Source organism: Jatropha curcas, chromosome 7 (assembly GCF_041381405.1).
Source record: "Jatropha curcas cultivar XTBG-Jc1 chromosome 7, XTBG_Jcur_1.0, whole genome shotgun sequence".
Classification (NCBI taxonomy): domain Eukaryota; kingdom Viridiplantae; phylum Streptophyta; class Magnoliopsida; order Malpighiales; family Euphorbiaceae; genus Jatropha; species Jatropha curcas.
This window is the reverse complement of record NC_143157.1, coordinates 2,877,089-2,900,959: the sequence shown is the minus strand read 5'-3', so window position 1 is coordinate 2,900,959 and position 23,871 is coordinate 2,877,089. Positions and strand designations below refer to the sequence as shown.

The following is a 23,871-nucleotide window of genomic DNA, read 5'->3' as shown; positions in this document are numbered from 1 at the left end:
TTAGCCCAGTCTGCTTCGCTGATCTGGCTTTCCTGGATAATCCTTGCCGACTGAACTTCCAGCTCGATAGGCAACACTGCTTCCATGCCATATATCAAAGAATACGGAGTTGCTCCGGTGGGCATTCTAATTGAAGTCCTATATCCCCATAGGGCATTCGGTAACTGTTCGTGCCAAGCTTTGTGCTTTTTAACCGTCTTCTGCAAAATGACTTTTATAGCCTTATTTGCAGCTTTTACAGCCCCGTTTGTTTGTGGACGATAGGGTGAGGACTTATGATGTTGGATTCTTGTTTCTTTCAACAATTTAGAAAATTCACTCTGAAAGTGAGTCCCATTATCCGTGATGATCTCGAATGGTGTTCCGTACCGACAAAGGATGTTAGTACGGACAAACTGTGCTGCCTTCTTGGCATTTAAAACTGAATAGGAGGCTGCCTCGATCCACTTAGTGAAATAATCTACAGCAACCAGGATGAATTGATGGCCGTTAGAGGCCTTCGGGTGGATTTTTCCGATCACGTCTATGCCCCAAGTTGCGAAAGGCCATGGTGAAGTAATGGGATTCAGATTGACCGGAGGCTGTCTTTGTGACTTAGCAAAAACTTGACATTCGTGGCACTTCTGCGCGTGCCTCGCGCAATCTGCATTCATTGTCGACCAGTAATAACCCAAGTTCGCGATTTTTCGAGCCAAGGCTATCCCGTGCATGTGTGGACCAGACTCCCCATTGTGTAAGGAATCCATGATGGTTTGAGCTTCTCCCTTATCAACGCATCTTAGGTGCAGGCCGCTCCAACTTCTCTTGTACAGAACCCCCCCAGTAAGGAAATATCCGGATGCTAACTGTCTCAATGTCCGTTGATCAGTCTTGGTGGATCCCTCCGGATAAGCTTCATTCTGAAGATAATTCTGTATATCCCAGTACCAGGGCTTGTTATCAACCAAATTCATGATATGTGCTGGCTTTTTCATTAGCCGCACTGTCAAAGGTCGGATGGCTCGATCTCCTTCTACATCGACCATGGAGGCTAGAGTAGCCAGAGCATCTGCGAACTGATTTTTGGCTCGCGGCAAATAGTGGAAGGATAAATCCTCAAATTGCTGAGCCAATTCGTCCAAGCGTCGTAGGTAAGGAACCAAACGCTCTTCTTTAATTTTCCATTTTCTTAGAGCTTGAGAGACTATCAGATTGGAATCTCCAAAAACCCTAAGGATTTTTATTTCTTTCTCCAGGGCCACTTCTAACCCCTTGATGCAAGCTTCATACTCGGCTTCATTGTTGGTACAATCGAAATCTAATTTGACAGCGATTGGAATGTATTCTCCACAAGGAGTTTTGAATACGACTCCAACCCCATTTCCATGGTAGTTCGAAGCTCCATCGAAGTACATTTCCTAGACTTCACTTTCCAAGTTCACCAAGTCTTCATCAGGAAATTCTACCTCCGGCATTTGGTCTTCGACCGTTTCGTTGTACAAATTTTAAATCATAAGCTGCGAGCACCGACACCCACTTGGCCATTTTACAGTCAAGAACCGGCCTCTCCATAAGGAATTTTAAGGGGTTCGATTCAGAAATGACGTAGGTGGTGTAGGACGAGAGGTAGTGCTGTAGCTTTGTACAAGCCCATACCAGAGCCAAACACAACTTCTCTATCTTATTGTATTTTAGCTCATATTCTAGCATCCTCTTGCTAAGGTAATACACGGCATTTTCTACCCTCGTATCTTCTGCTTGTTGAGCTAGCATTGCACCGATTGCTTCTTCTGTCACTGATAGGTACAACAACAAAGGCTTTCCTAGCCTTGGTGGCTGTAAAACTGGCGGGGATAACAGATATTGCTTGACTTGGTCGAAAGCTTTCTGACAATCCTCATTCCATTTTACGGCTACTCCTTTCCTGAGTAATTTGAAGATCGGACCACAAGTATCAGCCAATTGACTGATGAACCGGCTGATGTACTGTAGCCTTCCTAAGAAACCCCGAACTTCCTTTTCCGTCCTCGGTGCTGGTATTTCCATAACGGCTTTGGCTTTTGAAGGATCAATTTCTATGCCCTTCCGACTGACCATATGCCCCAGAAATACTCCGGATGTAGCTCCAAACAGACATTTTGCCGGGTTGAGTTTTAAATTGTACTTTCGAAGTCTAAGGAAGAACTTCTCAAGCGCTGTTGCATGTTCTTCAGCTGTTTTTGATTTAACAACCATGTCGTCCACGTACACTTCTACTTCTTCGTGAATCATGTCATGGAAGATGGTCGTCGCCATTCTTTGATAGGTTGCCCCGCATTTTTGAGCCCAAAAGGCATGACCCTGTAGCAGTAGGTTCCCCACTCCGTGATGAATACCGTTTTCTCTTTGTCTGGCACATGCATCATTATTTGGTTGTACCCGACAACAAGATCGGTCAAGGAGACCATCTCGTGTCCCGCCATTCGGTCTACCAACAAGTCAATATGCGGCAGGGGGAAGTTGTCCTTCGGACATGCTCTATTCAAGTCCCGATAGTCCACACACATTCTGACTTTGCCATCTTTCTTCGGTACCGGCACGATATTTGCTAACCATGTCGGGTAGGCAATGGGTTCTATGAACTTATTCTCCAGTTGCTTGGCTACCTCCTCCTTGATTTTCAAGGACCATTCTGTTTTAAGCCTTCTTAGCTTCTGTTTCACTGGCTTAGCCTCAAGGTATACTGGAATCTTATGCACCACTATTGCTGGGTCAATTCCCGTGATGTCACTTGCCTTCCACATGAAGCAATCGGCAAACTTCTTTAAGCATTCACTGACCTGTTCCCTATTCACACACTCAGATGCAATGTATGTATGTTCATTTTCTTCTTTGCCAATTATTATTTTTTCTTTTTCATTTTTCATTTCATTTATTTCTTTTTGATTATTTTTGCTTGGAAATGCTTGGAAAGATAGACATGCGGGGTAGTCAATAATTTGCAAGCCTTTATTGATTATGACGGAATCGTCCTCAAAGATTACATCAAATTTGAAATCTGGATTTTCAAAATCCGACACAGACGACTCAGGAATGGAACAGGACTCTGACTCAGTTTCAGACTCGGGGTCAGACTCGGACTCAATACAGGACTTGATCACATATTTTGACTCTAGTTTTGACTCGGGAGGGGGTTTATCAGCAGCGCGCTCCTCCTCGGCGTACCAGTTGGTGAGAGGGCCTTCGTTTGGCTTGATCATGCTCAACAGGTCTTGATTCCCATTATTTCCTGTAATAACTGCAACTTTGTCAAAGAGACTGGGTTGCGTGAAGTCTTCCACTGCTAGTTCAGTTACTGTTTCGGGCTCTTCAGGTAAGCCATTTAGGTCCAGGACACAGACGTCATTCATTTCTAGGAATAGCTCGAAAGGATCGATCAATTCCTGGTCAGAGACAATAGCATTTACCCCGTGATTTGGTAAGGGATTCGTGCTAATGTTTGGTTTACTTCTTGGGATGATTGAACCGTCGTCTACCAGGTCTTGGATACGGTTCTTAAGCGTCCAGCATGCTTCAGTCTCGTGCCCATGACCCTGATGATATTCACAGTATTCATTGGCTTTGAAATTCCTTGGTAAGGGGTTGGGTGGTGGTCTTGCCTCCAAAGGTCTGATGTAGTTTGCTTTGACAGCTTCTCGGAACACCAAAAGGATTGGCATCCCGAGATCAGTGTATGTTCTTCTTGACTGACTGCCATTTCGCATGTTTCCCATGTTTCCCACACGTAAAGGATTCGTGGGGGTGATGCTTGCCACTTCGTGGACTTTGCCAGTTTGACTAGGTTTCTTGTACTTCGAGGTTCCCGGGTCTTCTTTCAATTGTCCCATTTGAAGTAAATCTTCTACCTTCGTAGCAGTGGCAATGAGCGACTGGAATGATGGTAGGTATTGAGTTTGTAGTTGGTGTTGGTAGACAGGCTGTAGGTTCTTTATTATTATGTCCACCTGTTCTTGCTCAGAAGGTCGGTTAATCATTTGGGTGGCCTTGGCTCTCCACCTCGTAAGGAACGAGGAGAAAGGTTCATTGTTCCTTTGTTTAGTGGTTTCTAGCTCCTTCTGGTTACATCCACTTCCATATTGTAGTGATACTGTGAGTTGAATGCATTACAGATGTCCTCCCAAGTCTTCATCTTAGACCGGTCTAGACTGACAAACCATCTTAATGCAGCACCGATGAGAGATTGTTGGAACAACTGAGCAAGGAGCTCGCTGCTCAATCCAAATGGGTTAAGGGCACCCACATACATTTTCAAGTGAGTTTTAGGACAAGTAGTTCCATCAAATTTGTCCATGTTTGGCATTTTGAACTTGGTTGGTAGTCTTGCTTCGGGGAACAGAGACAAGGAGTCCATGTCCACCACTTCTTTGTGTGTTTTAAGGGCAGTAACAGATCTTTCTAACAATTCCAGTTTTTCTCTCATTTTCTGAGCTTCCAATTCAGAAGCAGTTTTGGAGGGCATGTCTTCCAAGTTAGGGATAGGGTTTGAGGATGCAGATGTAGCACCAGGTCCTTGATTGGAGGCAGCATTACCATTTCCCCCAACTGGAGCCCCATTTCCATTACTACCACCTAGTTCAGCTAATAGGGCAATTCTTTGGGCAGCCAATGCCTCATTCATTTTAGCTTCCATTCTGGCTTCCATTTGTTCTATGAGGTTTTGGATGTCAGACAATGATGCCATTGGTGTAGTTGAAGTTGATGAGGTCGGTGATAGCACAGTAGGTGTAGCTGACACTTGAACAGGGGGTACCTGTAAGTATAAGGGTAATTGTATTTAAGGGTATAGTAGTATCAGGGTAGCTGATATGAGAGAGAATGACTCTTTGTCCAACTGTGCATGACCAAAGGAAATATTTTTTTGTGTTCTCCATGTGTTTACCCAATGTTTATGATATGTCGTGAATGCGCATAACAACACATCATAATCTGTTTTAATGAGATGCTTCATATTACGGGGTGCATACAGTCCTAAAGGATAGGTTCTATAGGCTATGACACAAATAGAGAATCGGCTTATTAAGGGACCCTTGAACCTTGAGTATGGATATACCTAACCACATGTGAAACAAGGAGTTTCGCGTGGGTCCAACGGTACGCATACCCATGTGCCACCCCCAAAAGGATTAGGGATGGTTTGCGGTAACAGGGAGGACGCTTTGGCTATCCGTCGACATAATCAAAGAGACCTGCCGATCAGCGCTACTTGCTATCCAGACTCAAAAGTTTGAACAGAAAGAGAAGAAATTCATTTGAAGTTCATTTTTTTATGCAATGGAGAAAAGGATTCTCAATCGTGCAAATAAATCAACAAGTTTTAATGTCTTAATCGCATTTTTCAATTAAGTCTGGATTTATCAAGTATTCTTAAGGAAAGAACACTTGATTCGTATTAGGGTACCCTGCAAAACAAAGCATAATAAAATAATACCTTAAAGAAAGGCCGGTTAGTTTGCACAACAATTGTAGTCCACTTTTATGCAAAATGATTACATAATTCCCCAGCAGAGTCGCCAAACTGTGAACCCCTCCCCCCGAATACATGGCATAGTGAATGCATATGACTAAAGGAAGAAATGCACGTGAATGTATGAGTCGCCACCTTGTTTAATTATTTTAGGGTAAACTAGGAAAAACCCTAAGTGACTCCAATTTTAATTAACCTAGTTACTAGATTAATTATCCCAATGTTAAAGGCACAATCTACGAACCCGAGATGGATCCCGAGACTATGTCATGCTGATGAACTAACCGATGGATGAATGCTTTGCAAGGTGAATGATGGATTGATGAAATGTTTAAGTGATTTTGACTTGCCGCTCGGGGTTAAATCCCTAACGTGCCTACGTACTTCCGTTTGAATGGAAGATCAAAGTCAACGTAGTTCGAATAGGCCTTTTTAAAAGGGCTTTGAAGGTGTATGCTTAATGCATGAGTGTGTACGCTTTGTGCATGAGTGTGTATGCTTTGTGCATGAGTATGTATGCTTTGTGCATAAGTGTGTATGCTTTGTGCATGAGTGTGTATGCTTTGTGCATTTTGTTTAGGCATTTCGCCAAAGATTGATTGATTTTTAGGCATGTTGCCAAAAATGTTGATTTTAATGGCTTTTAGCCAAAATGATTTGATTTAGGCAATTGTTGCCAAAATGTGCGATTTAGGCGATTGTCGCCAAAATGGTTGATTTTAAGGCCTTTGGCCAAAAAATTGATTAATTTAAGCGATTTGTCGCTAAAATGGTTGATTTTAAGGCCTTTGGCCAAAATGTGTTGTTTTAGGCAATTAGTTTGCCAAAATGTGCGATTTAGGCTTTAATGCCACGATTATCAATTAATCGGGCGTTCGAGCTTAATCACAATTTATTGTCGAAACGTGATTGATTAAGGCTTTTAGCCACAATTATTAATTAATTGGACTTAAGCCGGATTTGTTCGAAATAAGGCAATTGAACCGTAGTTATTAATTAACTCGGCTCTTTTAGCCAATATTGTCGGATTTAAACTTTAATACCGCAGTTATTAATTAACCGGACATTTAAGCTTAATCGTGTTTAATTAAGACAGTTTATTTGTCTAAATGATGACGTGAATGCATTTATGCAATTGTAGAATTATTAAGAGTAGAAGAGAAATATGCATGAAGTGCTAAAATTAAATAGGCAGAGTTTTGTTTACATACCTGATTTAATCGACGACCGCTTCTTAACTCCAGATTAAGCTCCTCGCTTAGGAAATATTAATTAATTTTAATTTGTTTAATTTTAATGTCCAAATATCACAATAAAAATGCAATAAAAATTAAATTAAATGCAAAAAAGCGGTAAAGAAAACGCAAGGAGCGTGAGAGGGAGAAGGATTCGTCCGTCAACACAGACAGGGGTCTCAAAAATAGGCTGAAAATGGTTATTTATAGGCCATTTTCGGGTCCAGGGCGGCAGGTGCCGCCTGGCTTGGCAGCAGCTGCCGCCCAAGAGGCTGGGCGGCAGGCCCCACCCACGCTGGGCGGGGGGTGCCGCCTGGGAGCGCGGCAGCTGTCCGCCCAGTCGGTGGGCGGCAGGCCCCGCCCGGTCCTAGGCGGCAGGTGTCGCCCAAGCTGGGCGGCAGGTGCTGCCCAGGGGGGTGGGGGGCCAGGCCCCGCCCTCGCGGGGCGACAGGCCCCGCTGCGCTGGGCGGCACGCCTCGCCCTCGCGTGCTGGTCGGCAGTCCTCGCCCGCAGCGGGCGACAGGGCCCGCGCGCTCTGGGCGGCAGTCCTCGCTCGCACGGGGCGGCAGCCCTCTCACGCCGCTGTGGCGGCATGCCCCTCTTCCGCCCATATCTTTTTTCTTCATGTTCCGTCCCATGCTGTTCTTGCTGCTGCCGCCGTGCCCGGCAGCCGGAGTCGCCGTGCCCGGTGTGGACACAGTGCCTCACTCCGGGAGCCTTTTCGGGAGTTCCGGACCTCCGAAAAATATTCCGGGACCTGTTTCGCGATCCTCGCGAAATTCCGGACGTTTTAAGTACCATATTGGCATACTTTCAGTAAATGTCCAAAATGGCCTTCGGTCCGGCCGGACTGTTTGCAGTCCGACATTGACACTGTAGAAACGTCAAAATTTGAGTATTCACACATGGATGAGTGGACAGATGATATTCTTCTCTGCATCCTATCTTCCTTGACAATGAAAGATGCAGCTAAGGCCGGTCTTGTTTCAAGAAGGTGGTGGAACTTGTACACAATTCTGAACTTTGACATAAAAAATAAGCGTGGATATGATAGTTTTGCGCAATACATGGTGAGTAAACTCCACAAGAAGATTCCTGAATTTGTAAACTGGGTGGATAGAGTCTTGAGGCGACTTGTGATGTTGATTGGTAGATTTCTTTTGCTTTAGAAAGAAGAGTTAAGATCCTTGAGCTTGACTTTTCTAGCGTGTTCGAGAATATAATGTGTCGTAACACCTCCACACTTTTCCATCCTAAAAATTTACAGAGGGCAATGCGTAGTCTGTGAAGCATCTGGCTTTAAGTGCATTCATTGTGCGTTATCCAGGTTTTGAAAGTTTTTAGATCTCTCATTAGCCTCTCATTGCACAGTGTGGATCTTACTGATGTTGTAGTTTGTAACTTGTTGGTGAATTGTAAACTCCTTGAGAACTTAATCTTTCGCAGTTGCTGGAATTCGGTGAATTTGAAAGTTGTTGAATCTGACCTATGGTTGAAGCAGTTGGAGATATATAATTATCGTTTGAAAAGTATAGAAATTTCTGCAAAGCATCTAGTATCTTTTAAATATTATGGACCTAAGACAAACTTTTCTCTTAATAGCATCCCATGTATCAATGAGATGTGGTTTGGCACCTGGTGTGAAATAATAACATGTGCTCTTAGTAATTATGCAAGCACCTTTGCCAATCTCGAGTTCTAGTATTTTTCTACATAGTTCTCTCTCTCAAAGATTTCAAGCATCCAAGATTTGTGCCAAGATTCAAGGAAGCCATCCACGTATCTGTTGTCTAGTTTTTATTTCTAAACTCTTAATCTTGTTTTTCTTTTCATTATTCATTATTGATTATGAAGTTTTATTCAAGTATTATTGAGTTTTATTTAATTACTATGTCGAACTAAAACTCTCATATAAGGGATTTGATGTAGCTTAATTTGATTCCAATTTATAATATTAGATTTGCTTTTCCTTGTTCCTGATATAATTTATTATTGAACTTAATGCTTCCAGGCAGAGTTTCTCCCCTGGATTGATTTATTTCGTTAATCACTATCGGGAGAAGGGTTTTTGATATGAAAAAGGTAATAAATTACATGAGAATAATAATTTGATCTGGAAGCTATATGGTTTGACTCATGGGGGTTTTCATAAGTTAATGACCTTAGGTTATGAATTCACAAAACAAACCATAAAACTTAATGATTTAATTCATGTTTAATTGCGTTATTAGAAGATAGGTAATTAGACTGGATTAGAATAGCTAACAATACATCGGGAGAGCTTGTTAGTGATTTTAGGGTTGTTTTCCCTACGTGAACAATTAAAATTGATTAACAAACTAATAAAATAAATTGGATAGAATTAAGTGAAATCAAAATCCCTAGTAGCTTTAAATCCTTGATTTCTTTTCTTCAAATACTGTTGCTTGATTTCTTTTTGTTCTCTTTTATTTGTTTAATTTAATTTCTTAAAATAATTTCCCTTATTGCCGTTTAAATAATAATAGGTTAACAAAATTCCCCTTCTCACTCTATATTACTTGTTACGATTTCGTACACTTGCGAAAACGACTGTCAGGTTTTTGGCGCCGTTGCTGGGGATTGACATTACCAATATCAATACTAATTAACTTATTATTAATTTAGACAATTTTTTTTTAGGTTAATTGAAATATTTGTTTATATTATTTGTAGTTTTTTTTATTTTATTTTATCAATTTTTTTTTTCATTATTTTCCTGCAAAGTATTTTGAGATGTTTCATAAGCAAGTAGTCGAAAGTTTTATTCAACAACATTCAGAACCATTTTATGCCGCTTGGGCAAGATTTAATGAATTGTTGGAGAAATTTCCTTATCATAATTTTACAAATAAACATCTCACTTACATATTCTATTGTGGATTAGATGAAGAAACTAGAAATTGGATAGATAATGGATTTTCGGCAACCAGTATTCACCTTCTGGAAAGTAGCTATGAAGATGTATTTTACATGTTAAATGATATGGCTGATTTTGAGTACCGTTGGCATTGGGATCCTTCACTGCAGGGTTGGAATCACCAATACTCTCCAAATTTTGAATATGAAGAAGAGAAGCAAAAGAATTTAGAGGATTTGATTGCTGCCCTTACTAAATCTCACATAGAATTTATGAATAAAAATCGTGAGAGTTTTAAGATCCAACAAGCGGCAATAAAGAATTTGGAGGTACAAGCAGCAAAATTGATAACCATGGCAATTAATGGATATCAAGATGATGAGTGCAAGGAAAATTATGAGAAAAATTTATGGGAAATTGCACCTTTAGAAGAAGTAAAGCCTACATGTGAAGAATGCAACTCTTTTGAAGATGGATTAAATCTCACTTTCTTGTTTCCAGACATGATTATTAATGACCATGAAAAAGGTGAGGTACAGCTAGTGATAGCCTTGCAAAGCGAGCAATTTTGTTATGTTATTTTCATATAAAATTGCATGAATGCATGATGTTTTTATATATTTTACGTTTGTTCGTGTTGTTTTGTTTCAAAGTGATTATAGGAACACAATTTGAGCAAAGGAATAAAAAGGCTTGCTTTATATAGAAAAGAGGACCAAAAAGTTGATAAAAATGGAAGAAAATTTATCAGCAGACTTCGAGATGCGAAGGACGTCGCGTTGGAAAAGAAATAGGCCAGTCGCGAGCACCAGAAGAAGTCGCGCGCGCAACCTACACCCAGAAAAGCAGGACTGAGAGTCAAAAGGTTTGCCAGCGAAATGCGCGAGCGCGACTTCCATCTGCGCGAGCGCGCAAATCACTTTTGAGAGGCAGAAGCATTCGGAGCAGAAGTCGCGAGAGCGACCTTTACAAGCGCGAGCGCGAATCGTGTTTCCAGGAGATGTAATTGCTGTCTTTTCATCAGAAAAACATGTCCTTCCATGCATAGGTCGGGACTTTTCCCAAGAGGAGTCATTTAAAGCACCTTTTGGCCAACCAATCATCATCATAACCAACACCTCTTCCTCTTCTATAAATTGTAAATCCAAATCAAGAGGAAAATAATGCAAAAAAAAAATGTAATATGCATAATGCAATATGCATTATGTAATATGCATTATGCAGTAGGCAAGATGTATTATTAGAAAATAATACCAATTAATAAAGTAGTACTTAGAAATAAGATGACGAGAGTCACTTATTATTGTTTGTGCAAAGAACATCCAGGAGTTCCTCGAGGTGTGACGCCCTCCGGAGGCTTGAGTTTGATTACTTCTATCTTTCTCTTGTTTTATTAAAGACTTTTTGCATGTTGTGCTTCATTACTTTTCTATGCAAAGCAACAATATTAATTGGTTTCATTTAATAAAAGTTCTTTAAGTTATCTTTTGATCTTTCTTTAATCAAACTTACTTAATTATATTCTCAGAAAGAAATAATTCAGTAATGATCAAAGAGATAGAGTTCATTTTGTTGGATTTGCATGTGAATCTTTAACTTGCTTTGTCAAAGTTAAGTCTAACTTATTGAAATAATCAAAGAATAAGAACTAGGTTTAATATTTGATAAAGTAAGGCATTTGTTGTTTGTAGATATACATACAATAAAAAGAGTAATTCTGTACCGAGAGGTTGAATTATAATTGACCACATGTGATTAGAGAATCGTTTATTGCATGTTACACGCTTTGCTTTAGAAAAAGAAAATCTAATGCATGATCAATTCTTCTAAGTATTCTACTATATCTTTATCTATAGAATTAAGTAGTATATTTAATTATACTTTAAATAGAATTATAGTTTAATCATTTTATCTTTTATCGTTGTAAACATAAGTGTTAAGAATGAGTAGTAAAGTGGACATAACCCGTTCCTCGTGGGATCGATCTTTTTATTACTACGTTGCGATCCGTATACTTGCGGGAACTCAAAAGAGACGCAACAAGTTTTTGGCGCCGTTGCCGGGGAACGGTGTTTTGTCATTTAACGAAAATTCTTATGTATGATTTACAATATTTTTATCTAAAATATATATTTATATATATATGTTTACTTCTATTAGTTTTATTTTTTTATTTCCTCTAAGGTTTACACTTTGAATATTTTCTTTGATTAAAAGCCAAAGATCTGGCTTTAAAGGACTAGTATTTGTTTAAGTGTGCAGCAAATTTTGCATTCACAAAAACAGATTGCGCGAGCGCGAATTCTGAAAGCGCGGGTGCGATTTCTGTGAAAAAGAGACAGAAGGTTTGAGATCAACATTCGCGATCGCGATACATGAAAGCTCGAGCGCAATTTCTTCACAAAGGAAGTCAGAAACTTTGGGATACACATTCGCGATCGCGACAAGAGCAAGCACGGGCGCGAATAGGGTGCAACAGAAGTCAGAAAGGTTGGATAAAGCCACTCGCGAAATGCAAATTTGAGACGCGATCGCGACAACAGAAATTGCAGACGCAACTGTCCAACGGTCAGAACGTCACAACTGTCTTTTCCATATTCAAATTCAACCCTTCTCCTTCCCAAAGGCATTCAAACCTGCAAAAACTGCAAACATCCTTTCCAAACCAATCAAATCTCTTCTTTTTCAAACTTCCCCATTAACTATTCAACCCTATCCTTCCCTAACCACATCTATATAAGAGTTTCTATTCCTCTTTCAAAATCCCCAACTCTATTAGTGCAATAAAAACTCCCAGCAACCAACTTTTCTGTGTGTTTTCACCAATAATCCTCCATCAAGTCATCACTATGCCATTCAAACAAAAGGCCAAGAAGAACAAGGAGGGGTCTTCCTGTTCTGGTCCAGCAAAAAGAGATTTGGCTTCAAGTTTCACGGGTATATGGATGGTGCATTCTTGAAGAAGACCGGATTAGTTGATGAAGTGAAAATCGACAACACAGTGGTTTATCACTGGAAGTCATGGGAAAGAAGAGTAGGGCAAGGTGATAGAGATGAAGGAACCTCTCGTGCGCATGAACAAAGATAAAGGAAAGGCAAGTCACCAGTAACATCTTTTCCTCACGCGGAAAAAGAAGAAGAAGTCGTTGGATGGAAGCAAGTTTTGAGTAAGGTAGATGCATTACAGCATTCCCAGGAAAATTTGCAGGTAACAGCTTTTGAAATGGAACAACAATTGCACACGATCCAGAAAAACCAAACGAGTATGGCACAGAAGTGGATGAAATATTTTCAGAAACAAAACATTGAATTCACTCCGTCACCTCCAGGTTCTCCGGAGGCATAAGGTTTTTCTTTCCTTATTTGCTTTCATTTTTATTTTTAGTATTTTATTGTGTGTTTTATGCATGTGCATTGTGTGTTATATGCATATATCCTCCCACAATGAGGACATTGTGTCTTTTAAGTGTGGGGGAGACTTACATCTTCATTTCATCAAAAAAAAAAAAAATGTGACAATTAAAAAAGTCAACTTCTTTGCCTTAGTTCAATGTTTTAGTCTCTACATGTTGATTTGTTTGTATTTTGCTTGTTGAAGTAGAAGTCTTGAATAATATACCATGATTAAAGAGATTTAAATGCTTATATGAACTTAAGTATTAATATATTACATATGACATATTGAAATTTTCAAATAGCAAATTTTAATCTTTAGTAAACTATCTAGACATTATCTTTTGTTTTAGAGAAGCTTGAATCCTAACTTAAATGAAGAATAGGACGAAAAGGGAAATTAAATACTTGTATGTTTCAAGTCAATAAAGGATGAAGGTATTTCAAGAGAGAAAAATATACGATAGAGGGAACAACAGAAAAATTTGTTCCAAAGTGAAGTGGTATGGAGCATAAAATGCAACCACTTACCATTTACATTCCCACATATCTTGAATAAAAATGATAAAAAAAAAAAAATTATGGTATGGAGCATAAAATGCAACCACAAAAGAAAAAGAAAAGAAAAACATATATAAAGCAAATAAAGTGGTATGGAGCATAAAATGCAACCACTTAGTGAGATAAAAAAAAAAATAGATTACCTAAAAATGCCTTGAGATGAGAAACAATACATTTATGATATCTTAATTACTTCCTATTTTGCATTCTAAGAAAGGAGGATTGCCTATCTCATATCTTAAAAAGACTAGATTTCTTATACTTTAGATTTTTGTTTGCTATATTGAAAAATTTTACATGTCATATGCATTTATACTACTTAGTTCATAATTATATCAATCTCTTGTTTTTGGTAGATTACTTAAGAAATCTAAATCAACAAATAAAAACAAACATGATCAACATGAAGTTCAAAAAAAAGAAGGATGAATATTTTGCTTAGGGACAAGCAAAGAGCTAAGTGTGGGGGAATTGATAGCCTTGCAAAGCGGGCAATTTTGTTATGTTATTTTCATATAAAATTGCATGAATGCATGATGTTTTTATATATTTTACGTTTGTTCGTGTTGTTTTGTTTCAAAGTGATTATAGGAACACAATTTGAGCAAAAGAATAAAAATGCTTGCTTTATATAGAAAAGAGGACCAAAAAGTTGATAATAATGGAAGAAAATTTCTCAGCAGACTTCGCGATGCGAAGGAGGTCGCGTTGGAAAAGAAATAGGCCAGTCACGAGCACCAGAAGAAGTCGCACGCGCAACCTACACCCAGAAAAGCAGGACTGAGAGTCAAAAGGTTTGCCAGCGAAATGCGCGAGCGCGACTTCCATCTGCGCGAGCGCGCAAATCACTTTTGAGAGGCAGAAGCATTTGGAGCAGAAGTCGCGAGAGCGACCTTTACAAGCGCGAGCGCGAATCGTGTTTCCAGGAGATGTAATTGTTGTCTTTTCATCAGAAAAACATGTCCTTCCATGCATAGGTCGGGACTTTTCCCAAGAGGAGTCATTTAAAGCACCTTTTGGCCAACCAATCATCATCATAACCAACACCTCTTCCTCTTCTATAAATTGTAAATCCAAATCAAGAGGAAAATAATGCAAAAAAAAATGTAATATGCATAATGCAATATGCATTATGTAATATGCATTATGCAGTAGGCAAGATGTATTATTAGAAAATAATACCAATTAATAAAGTAGTACTTAGAAATAAGATGACGAGAGTCACTTATTATTGTTTGTGCAAAGAACATCCAGGAGTTCCTCGAGGTGTGACGCCCTCCGGAGGCTTGAGTTTGATTACTTCTATCTTTCTCTTGTTTTATTAAAGACTTTTTGCATGTTGTGCTTCATTACTTTTCTATGCAAAGCAACAATATTAATTGGTTTCATTCAATAAAAGTTGTTTAAGTTATCTTTTGATCTTTGTTTAATCAAACTTACTTAATTATATTCTCAGAAAGAAATAATTCAGTAATGATCAAAGAGATAGAGTTCATTTTGTTGGATTTGCATGTGAATCTTTAACTTGCTTTGTCAAAGTTAAGTCTAACTTATTGAAATAATCAAAGAATAAGAACTAGGTTTAATATTTGATAAAGTAAGGCATTTGTTGTTTGTAGAGATACATACAATAAAAGAGTAATTCTGTACCGAGAGGTTGAATTATAATTGACCACATGTGATTAGAGAATCGTTTATTGCATGTTACACGCTTTGCTTTAGAAAAAGAAAATCTAATGCATGATCAATTCTTCTAAGTATTCTACTATATCTTTATCTATAGAATTAAGTAGTATATTTAATTATACTTTAAATAGAATTATAGTTTAATCATTTTATCTTTTGTCGCTCTAAACATAAGTGTTAAGAATGAGTAGTAAAGTGGACATAACCCATTCCTCGTGGGATCGATCTTTTTATTACTACGTTGTGATCCGTATACTTGCGAGAACTCAAAAGAGACGCAACAGCTAGAAGGGGTATTAGGTGAGATTTAAAATGAACACAAGTAGCAAGCAATATTGATGGATGAAGAAATAATTGAGACTATTGATTTAAGCTCATCAATGGTTTTTATACATACACCACCGGAAGATCCTTTCTTTCCAATGATACCACCTTTAATAAATTGTGTTCTCCATGATTTAGTACAGTTTTTTTCCTAAAGTTCATCATTCAAAGTGGGATGTTGTTGATAAGACTAGCATAAATTTTCCTAAACTAGCCAATCTTGAGGGCATTTTCAACCAAGACCCATGTGTGATATTACATGATACATACTATGGGCGAAAGTCGTTATTTGATAAACTTCTCAAAAGTCGAGTCTAAAGACTTTAAACAAAACGCTAATGGGAGGCAACCCATCATTTTCTTTCTTTTCCTTTGCAATTTTATTTTATTTTATTATTATTTATATTTTTCATTTTGTTTCCCCATCTTTAAAATATTATTTTCTTTTATTTTGGCGTTTTATACTCATATTATAAGGCAAGAAAGGATTAAAGAGACTTAAAAACTGATTAAAAGTGCCAAAGTCAGGCTCTAGCACGGGCAAGGCGTGCTACCCAGCACCCCTGTGCTATCTCCAGAGAAAAATATATCCATAGTCAGACTTTAGCACCTCCAGGCCGTGCTATCCAACACCCCCGTGCTACACAGCACCCCCTGGCAGCACCCCCGTGTAATATAGCACCCCCTAGCCATGCTGCAGATTTAATTTAATTTAATTTATTTTATTATTTTTATTTTTATTTTTTTTGAATGTTTTTTTTATCCTTTTATGCCTTAGACCATGTGCCCACATCAATGTTTTTTTTTTAATTTTTTCTTCTCTCTTTTATTTTGACGTAAGTTCTTTTTTTTTTTTTCTTTTTCTTTTCTTTTTCTTCCTTCTCTTTTATTTGACGTACTCAATCTATTTTTTTTCTTCTTTCTTCTTTTATTTATTTATTTTTTATTTTTTTTAAATTACTTTCAATTGGAATTTTCCTTTCCATTTTTTTTATTTCGATATTTTTTTTGTAACAATTATGTCTATATTATTATTATTATTATTGTGTTATGTTGTTCTTTTCCATTTTCAGAATTTAGCCATTGGAACCATGCCCGGTATTTCCTTGTCTTTTATTGTATTTTTCAAAACAATAGTGGTAATGTGTTCTCAACTCTATTTTATTTTTATACATTGTTTTGATAATATATGATAAGTTTGGGGAATTGATCTTATTTTTGCACACATTGGGGACAATGTGCTAGATTAAGTTGGAGGAAGGAAAATTATAGTTAAAATTTTATTTTTTTTTTATTTTGTTTGTTTGTTTTTATTAGCTTAATATGGTTGGAATAATAGTGAGCAAGTTTGAAAATTATCATAATTTAGTAACTTGTGACAAATTTAGTTGTTTTTCTAGTCTAGTATGTTTGGGCTTTAATTTTAATTTTTGACTTAACATGATTCATTGGTTTAACTATTTGTTTCTAAGATTATAAACACTAATTTTTGTGAATTTTATGATATATAGATATGTTTTAATTAAAATTTATTTAACCTTGACATTCCTAGAACATATTAGAATTCCCTTTGAGAAAAAAATTTTTAAATAGTTACATTTAGAAAGAGATGATTTAGGCATTCTTGGTTGAACTCCTTATTTAGCCTAGGCCAACTAAATTAAAATATGACTTTTGCAACCAATTTGAAGCCTATATTCAAATTTTATTTTCACCCTTATTAAGCCTAGCCATTAAACCAATTTAAATTCCTACCCTAAGTGCAATAATGCATAATTGAAGGATTTGATTTTTATTAAAACATAGCAACAAAAAAGGGAGAAAATTTCATTAAAACTAGCAAGTGGACCAATTAGAAAACTCAAAGAGAAAAACTCTATAGAAGAAGCAATCAATCAAAGAATTCAAGTTTGAGGAATTGAAGCAAGGAAAAAATTATCAAAGTATTATGAAGAGACCTTGCCAAAGTATTTCTAATTTTGAGCTAGTAAAGAATTTCAAGTTAATCTCCCTTTACAAATAAAAAAAAAAATTGTTTTGATGCAATGAAAATCTTGAGATTATGCATTTTCTTTTTTGTGCTTTTTGTCTCCCTTTTGTCCTTTTTCTTTGTTTAGCTAAAAAGTAAATCCCTAATACCCCATTACAACCTAAATAAAGACCTTTTGATCTTTTAAATTGTATGTATTTCAATTGTGGAGAAGGGATGACTAATTTTGCATATGTGAATGTTGAACTTATATTGTTAAACATCTTATTTAAAGGTTAAATAATTTTTGTGAAAATTCATATTCTATTTATCATAGGTTGAATAATTATTAGTGTTGAAAATCTTATTAACTTATGTTTAAATTATGGAATGTGTTTTGTCGAGAATTGAATTTTTGCTAAAATATAAATTAGCATAGGAAACACTTGATTTAGTCTCATGTTAATAATTTTTGATATTTTTGAAATTGTGAGTAATTATCCCAATCATATTAAGCTAGCTTTGTTAGCTTGTATTTTTTCTTTAGTTTTCAGTTTTGTTGCTTGAGGACAAACAATGGTTTAAGTTTGGGGAATTTTGATAGTTGGTATTTTTATAGTATTTTTAATATAGTTTTATTAGGATTTTTAGTGTTTTTTAATTACTTTAATTAGTTTTTATTTAGTTTATTTATGTTTTTGTGTAAAGCTTCCTTATATCATATTTCACTTGATCTTGAGGAATTTTGCAGAATTTTTATAGGAAACCAGCTTATTTCCTATCTAGGCACTAGGAGAATCCTAATTGGGAAGAAATACAAAGCCTAAACAGTTTCCTATCTCTAAAAGATTTCTTACTCAATAAAGATTCACTTTTTTAAATGAACACGAAGATATTCCAGAAAGTCTATATAAATAGAGAGACTAACCATAGTCAAGCAAAACGACCTCAAAATGTGCCGCATGGATGAGTGGACAGATGATATTCTTCTCTGCATCCTATCTTCCTTGACAATGAAAGATGCAGCTAAGGCCGGTCTTGTTTCAAGAAGGTGGTGGAACTTGTACACAATTCTGAACTTTGACATAAAAAATAAGCGTGGATATGATAGTTTTGCGCAATACATGGTGAGTAAACTCCACAAGAAGATTCTTGAATTTGTAAACTGGGTGGATAGAGTCTTGAGGCGACTTGTGGCATTGATTGGTAGATTTCTTTTGCTTTAGAAAGAAGAGTTAAGATCCTTGAGCTTGACTTTTCTAATGGTGTTCGAGAATATAATGTGTCGTAACACCTCCACACTTTTCCATCCTCAAAATTTACAGAGGGCAATGCGTAGTCTATGAAGCATCTGGCTTTAAGTGCATTCATTGTGCGTTATCCAGGTTTTGAAAGTTTTTAGATCTCTCATTAGCCTCTCATTGCACAGTGTGGATCTTACTGATGTTTTAGTTTGTAACTTGTTGGTGAATTGTAAACTCCTTGAGAACTTAATCTTTCGCAGTTGCTGGAATTCGGTGAATTTGAAAGTTGTTGAATCTGACCTATGGTTGAAGCAGTTGGAAATATATAATTGTCGTTTGAAAGTATAGAAATTTCTGCAAAGCATCTAGTATCTTTTAAATATTATGGACCTAAGACAAACTTTTCTCTTAATAGCATCCCACGTATCAATGAGATGTGGTTTGGCACCTGGTGTGAAACAATAACATGTGCTCTTAGTAATTATGCGAGCACCTTTGCCAATCTCGAGTTCTAGTATTTTTCTACATAGTTCTCTCTCTCAAATATTTCAAGCATCTAAGATTTGTGCCAAGATTCAAGGAAGTCATCCACGTATCTGTTGTCTAGTTTTTATTTCTAAACTCTTAATCTTGTTTTTCTTTTCATTATTCATTATTGATTATGAAGTTTTATTCAAGTATTATTGAGTTTTATTTAATTACTATGTTGAACTAAAACTCTCATATTAGGGATTTGATGTAGCTTAATTTGATTCCAATTTATAATATTAGATTTGCTTTTCCTTGTTCGTGATATAATTTATTATTGAACTTAATGCTTCCAGGCAGAGTTTCTCCCTTGGATTGATTTATTTCATTAATCACTATCGGGAGAAGGGTTTTTGATATGAAAAAGGTAATAAATTACATGAAAATAATAACTTGATCCGGAAGCTATATGGTTTGACTCATGGGGGTTTTCATAAGTTAATGACCTTAGGTTATGAATTCACAAAACAAACCATAAAACTTAATGATTTAATTCATGTTTGATCGCGCTATTAGAAGATAGGTAATTAAACCGGATTAGAATAGCTAACAATACATCGGGAGAGCTTGTTAGTGATTTTAGGGTTGTTTCTCCTACTTGAACAATTAAAATTGATTAACAAACTAATAAAATAAATTGGATAGAATTAAGTGAAATCAAAATCCCTAGTAGCTTTAAATCCTTGATTTCTTTTCTTCAAATACTGTTGCTTGATTTCTTTTTGTTCTCTTTTATTTGTTTAATTTAATTTCTTAAAATAATTTCCCTTATTGCCGTTTAAATAATAATAGGTTAACATAATTTTGGTGCTTAGTATACAATCCCTGTGGATACGATACTCTTCTCACTCTATATTACTTGTTGCAATTTCGTACACTTGCAAAAACCACTGTCAGACTTATTCCCTGCAAATCCGAAATTGACCAACCTAGGGCTTTCTTATGTTTTCAAAGAGTCTGTAACAACCTTTCCTCTTGATCAAGTGTTATGTGAGAAGAAATAATAACAGGAAAAGAATTGTTCTCACCTAAGAATGCATGTTTTAAATGAGATGGAAGTTGTTTCAGTTCTTGCTTTGGCGATTCTCTTTCTTTTTTCATCTATGATGCTTGGATTATTAATGTCATTTTTATCTTTAACATGCAAAGTGTTCTCCACACATTCATCAACAACATCAATCCTAAAACAATCATTATAATCCCTGGGAAGTTTACAAGATTTAAGAACATCAAAAACTACCTCTTCTTGACCTACCCTCAAGGTTAATTTACCTTCATACACATCAATCAATGCTCTTGCAGTTGCAAGAAAGGGCCTTCCAAGAATTAAGGATCTTTCTCTGTCTTCATCAATGTCAAGAATAACAAAATCAACAGGAATGATGAATTTACCTACCATGATGAGCACATCTGCCAACTGTAAAGAAATCCTTGTTGGTTTTAGCTGTCCCATCCCTAGCATCTTAAAAACTTCATAAGACATTAGATTAATGCTAGCACCTAAATCTGCTAATGCTTTTTCAAAATCAAGATTTCCAATATTACAAAGGATAGAAAAACTTCCTGGATTTTTTAATTTTGGAGGTAATTTATTTTGAATAATTGCACTACACTCCTCTGTCAACATTACCATTCCTTGATCATCAATCTTCCTTTTCTTGCTCAGGATCTCTTTTAAGAATTTTGCATAGCTGGGCAATTGAGCAAGGGCTTCAACAAAAAGTATGTTGATTTGAAGCTTTTTGAAGACATCAAGAAATTTTAGGAAGCTCTTCTCATCTTGTGTTTTCTTTAACCTTTGTGGGAAGGGGACAGGTGAAACATAAGTTTTTACTTCCTCTTTCTCTTTTAGGTCAATGATAGGTATCTTTTTCTGCTCTTTATTCTCTTCCTCCTTTTTGGGTGGATCCTCCAACTATTTGCCACTCCTTAAAGTAATAGCTTATACCTGCTCCTTAGGATTTTTTTCAGTATTACTAGGTAACATACCTTCAGGTCGGGAAGCCATCATGTTTGCAAACTGTCCGAATTGAATTTCCAAGTTCCTTATTGCAGCTTATTGGATTTTGTGGTTTTCTCAAGTTTCATTCATGAAGTCCATGTGTGATTTGGAGAGAGCAGCGAGAATACCATTATGAGTCTTTTTTTTCTTGAGAGGAAAAACCCGGTGGTGCATTCAAGGTGTTGTTTGGATTCCCGTAAGAGAGATTAGGATGATTCCTTAACCTGTTATCATAAGAGTTAGAATACGAGTAGTTCTTCCTTCCTTGATTCATCACATAGTTGACATGTTCCAAAGTTTGTGGATTTAAAGAATCTAACATGCATTCTCCAATCCTATGCTATCCATTACACCTGTCACAAGCTTGCACAATAGAATTTACCGAGTTAGTAGTCAATAAGTCCAACTTCCTTACCATATTGTCCACTTTGGCATTGAGTGCTGTAATGACATCAACTCATAAACTCCTACAGTCTTCTTCCTTTCGAAGTTACTTTGATAATGGCTATTGCTTGCCATCTCTTCTATCAAGTCATATGCCTCATGAATTTCTTTTCTTTCAAAAGATTCACTTGCAGCTGCATCTAGAGTAATATTAACGTTAGGAGATAATGTATTATAAAAAGTTTGCACCTGTAACCATTTAGGCAAGCTGTGATGTGGGCACTTTCTTAATAAATCCTTAAATCTCTCCCAAGCTTCATACAAACTTTCTTGATCATGATGGACAAAGGTCATTATCTCCTTGCATAGTTTGTGGTTTTTGAAGATGGAAAGAATTTTGCCAAAAATTTCTGAGCTAATTCCTCCCATGTCGTAAAACTTCCAGCAGGGCATGATTGTAACTAGGATCGTGCTTTGTCTTTAAGAGTGAAAGAAAAGAGTCTTAATTTTATGGCATCCTCAAAAACTCCATTTTGTTTGAATGTATCACAAATCTCCAGGAAATTTGTGATATGGGCATTAGGATCTTCGCTGGGCAGACCTCCATATTGAATTGAGGTGGAAAGCATTTGGATAATCGCAGGTTTAATTTCAAAATTGTTAGCTTCCACCCTAGGCCTAGTAATACTTGAGGTTGCTCCATTGAGAGAAGGGGTTGTGTAATCTCGCAAAGTGCGGACAGGATGCTGAGGTAAAGGTCTTTCTTCTGGGTTGACTTGATTAGTCATGTCTGCTTGCTGTTCAGGTTTGCTCTCACATGCTCTTCTAGTAGTGTTGTTCCTACGACAAGTTTTTTCGATTTCTGGATCAAAAATCAAGGGCTCAGTCCTACCTGATCGTCTTTGCATAAACACCTAAGAAATCTTCTTAGAAAAATTAAATAAAAAATAATCAATAAACAAAAACAAATGTCTAAATTAATAATAGGATAATTGGTATTGATATTGGTAACGCCAATCCCCGGCAACGACGCTAAAAACGTGACAGTGATTTTCTTAAGTGTATGAAATCGCAACAAGTAATATAGAATGAGTAGAGTACCGTATCCACAGGAATTGTATACTAAGTACTAAAATTATATTAATCTATTATTATTTAAACGACGATTTAGGAAAATTGTTTAAGAAACTAAATTAAAAAACAAGTAAAATAAAACAAAAATAAATCAAGCAAGAATATTTAACGAAAAGAAATCAAGGATTTAAAGGCAACTAGGGATTTTGATTTCACTTAATTCTATCCAACTTATTTTATTAGTTTGATACTCAATTTTAATTGTTCAAGTAGGAGAAACAACCCTGAAATCACTAACAAGCTCTTCCGTTGTATTGTTAGCTATTTTAACCCGGTCTAATTACCTATCTTCCGATAGCGCAATCAAACATGAATTAAATCATTAAGTTTTATGGTTTATTTTGTGAATTCGTAACCTAAAGTCTTTAACTTATGAAAACCCCTCATGAGTCAAACCATATAGCTTCCGCATCAAGTTGTTATTCTTATATAGTTTATTGTTTTTTTCATATCAAAAATCCTTCTCCCGATAGTAATTAATGAAATAAATCAATCCAGGGGAGAAACTCTGCCTGGAAGCATTAAGTTCAATAATAAACTATACTTTGAGCAAAGAAAAGCAAATTTCATATTATAAATTGGAATCGAATTTAAGCTACATCAAATCCCTAGTTTAAGAATTTAGTTCGACATAGTATTTAAATAAAACTCAATTAAACTTGAATATAATTTCATAATCAATATGAATGATAAAAAGTAAAACAAGATTAAGAGTTTAGAAATAAAAACTAGTCAACAGATATGTGGACGGCTTCCTTGAATCTTCTTGACAATTCTCGAACACTTGAAGCCTTGGAGAAAGAGAGAAAACAATAGAGCAAAAGAGTGTTAAACTAGTGATGATCTCTACAATGAATGGCTCTTCTCTTTATATAGTTTTTTTTTTTTTTGGAAGAAAATCCGACTCCATTTAGGAAATAGAGTCCTTATTAAGTAAGAAATCTTCTTGGAAGTAGAAAATTGTTTAGACTTTGAATTTCTTCTCAATTAGGATTCTTTCATGCGCCTAAATAGGATTAGAACTTAATTTGCATGCCAGGAAAATATCTCA

General features: G+C 36.4%; 1 non-coding gene across 1 annotated transcript; it reads left to right on the top strand.

The window, feature by feature from the left end:
- The first annotated feature begins 21,951 nt into the window (after nucleotides 1–21,951).
- LOC119370652 (small nucleolar RNA R71) lies at nucleotides 21,952–22,058 on the top strand. The gene has a single exon (XR_005178213.1). It is a non-coding gene; the product is annotated as a small nucleolar RNA R71 (small nucleolar RNA).
- Nucleotides 22,059–23,871: the final 1,813 nt, after the last annotated feature.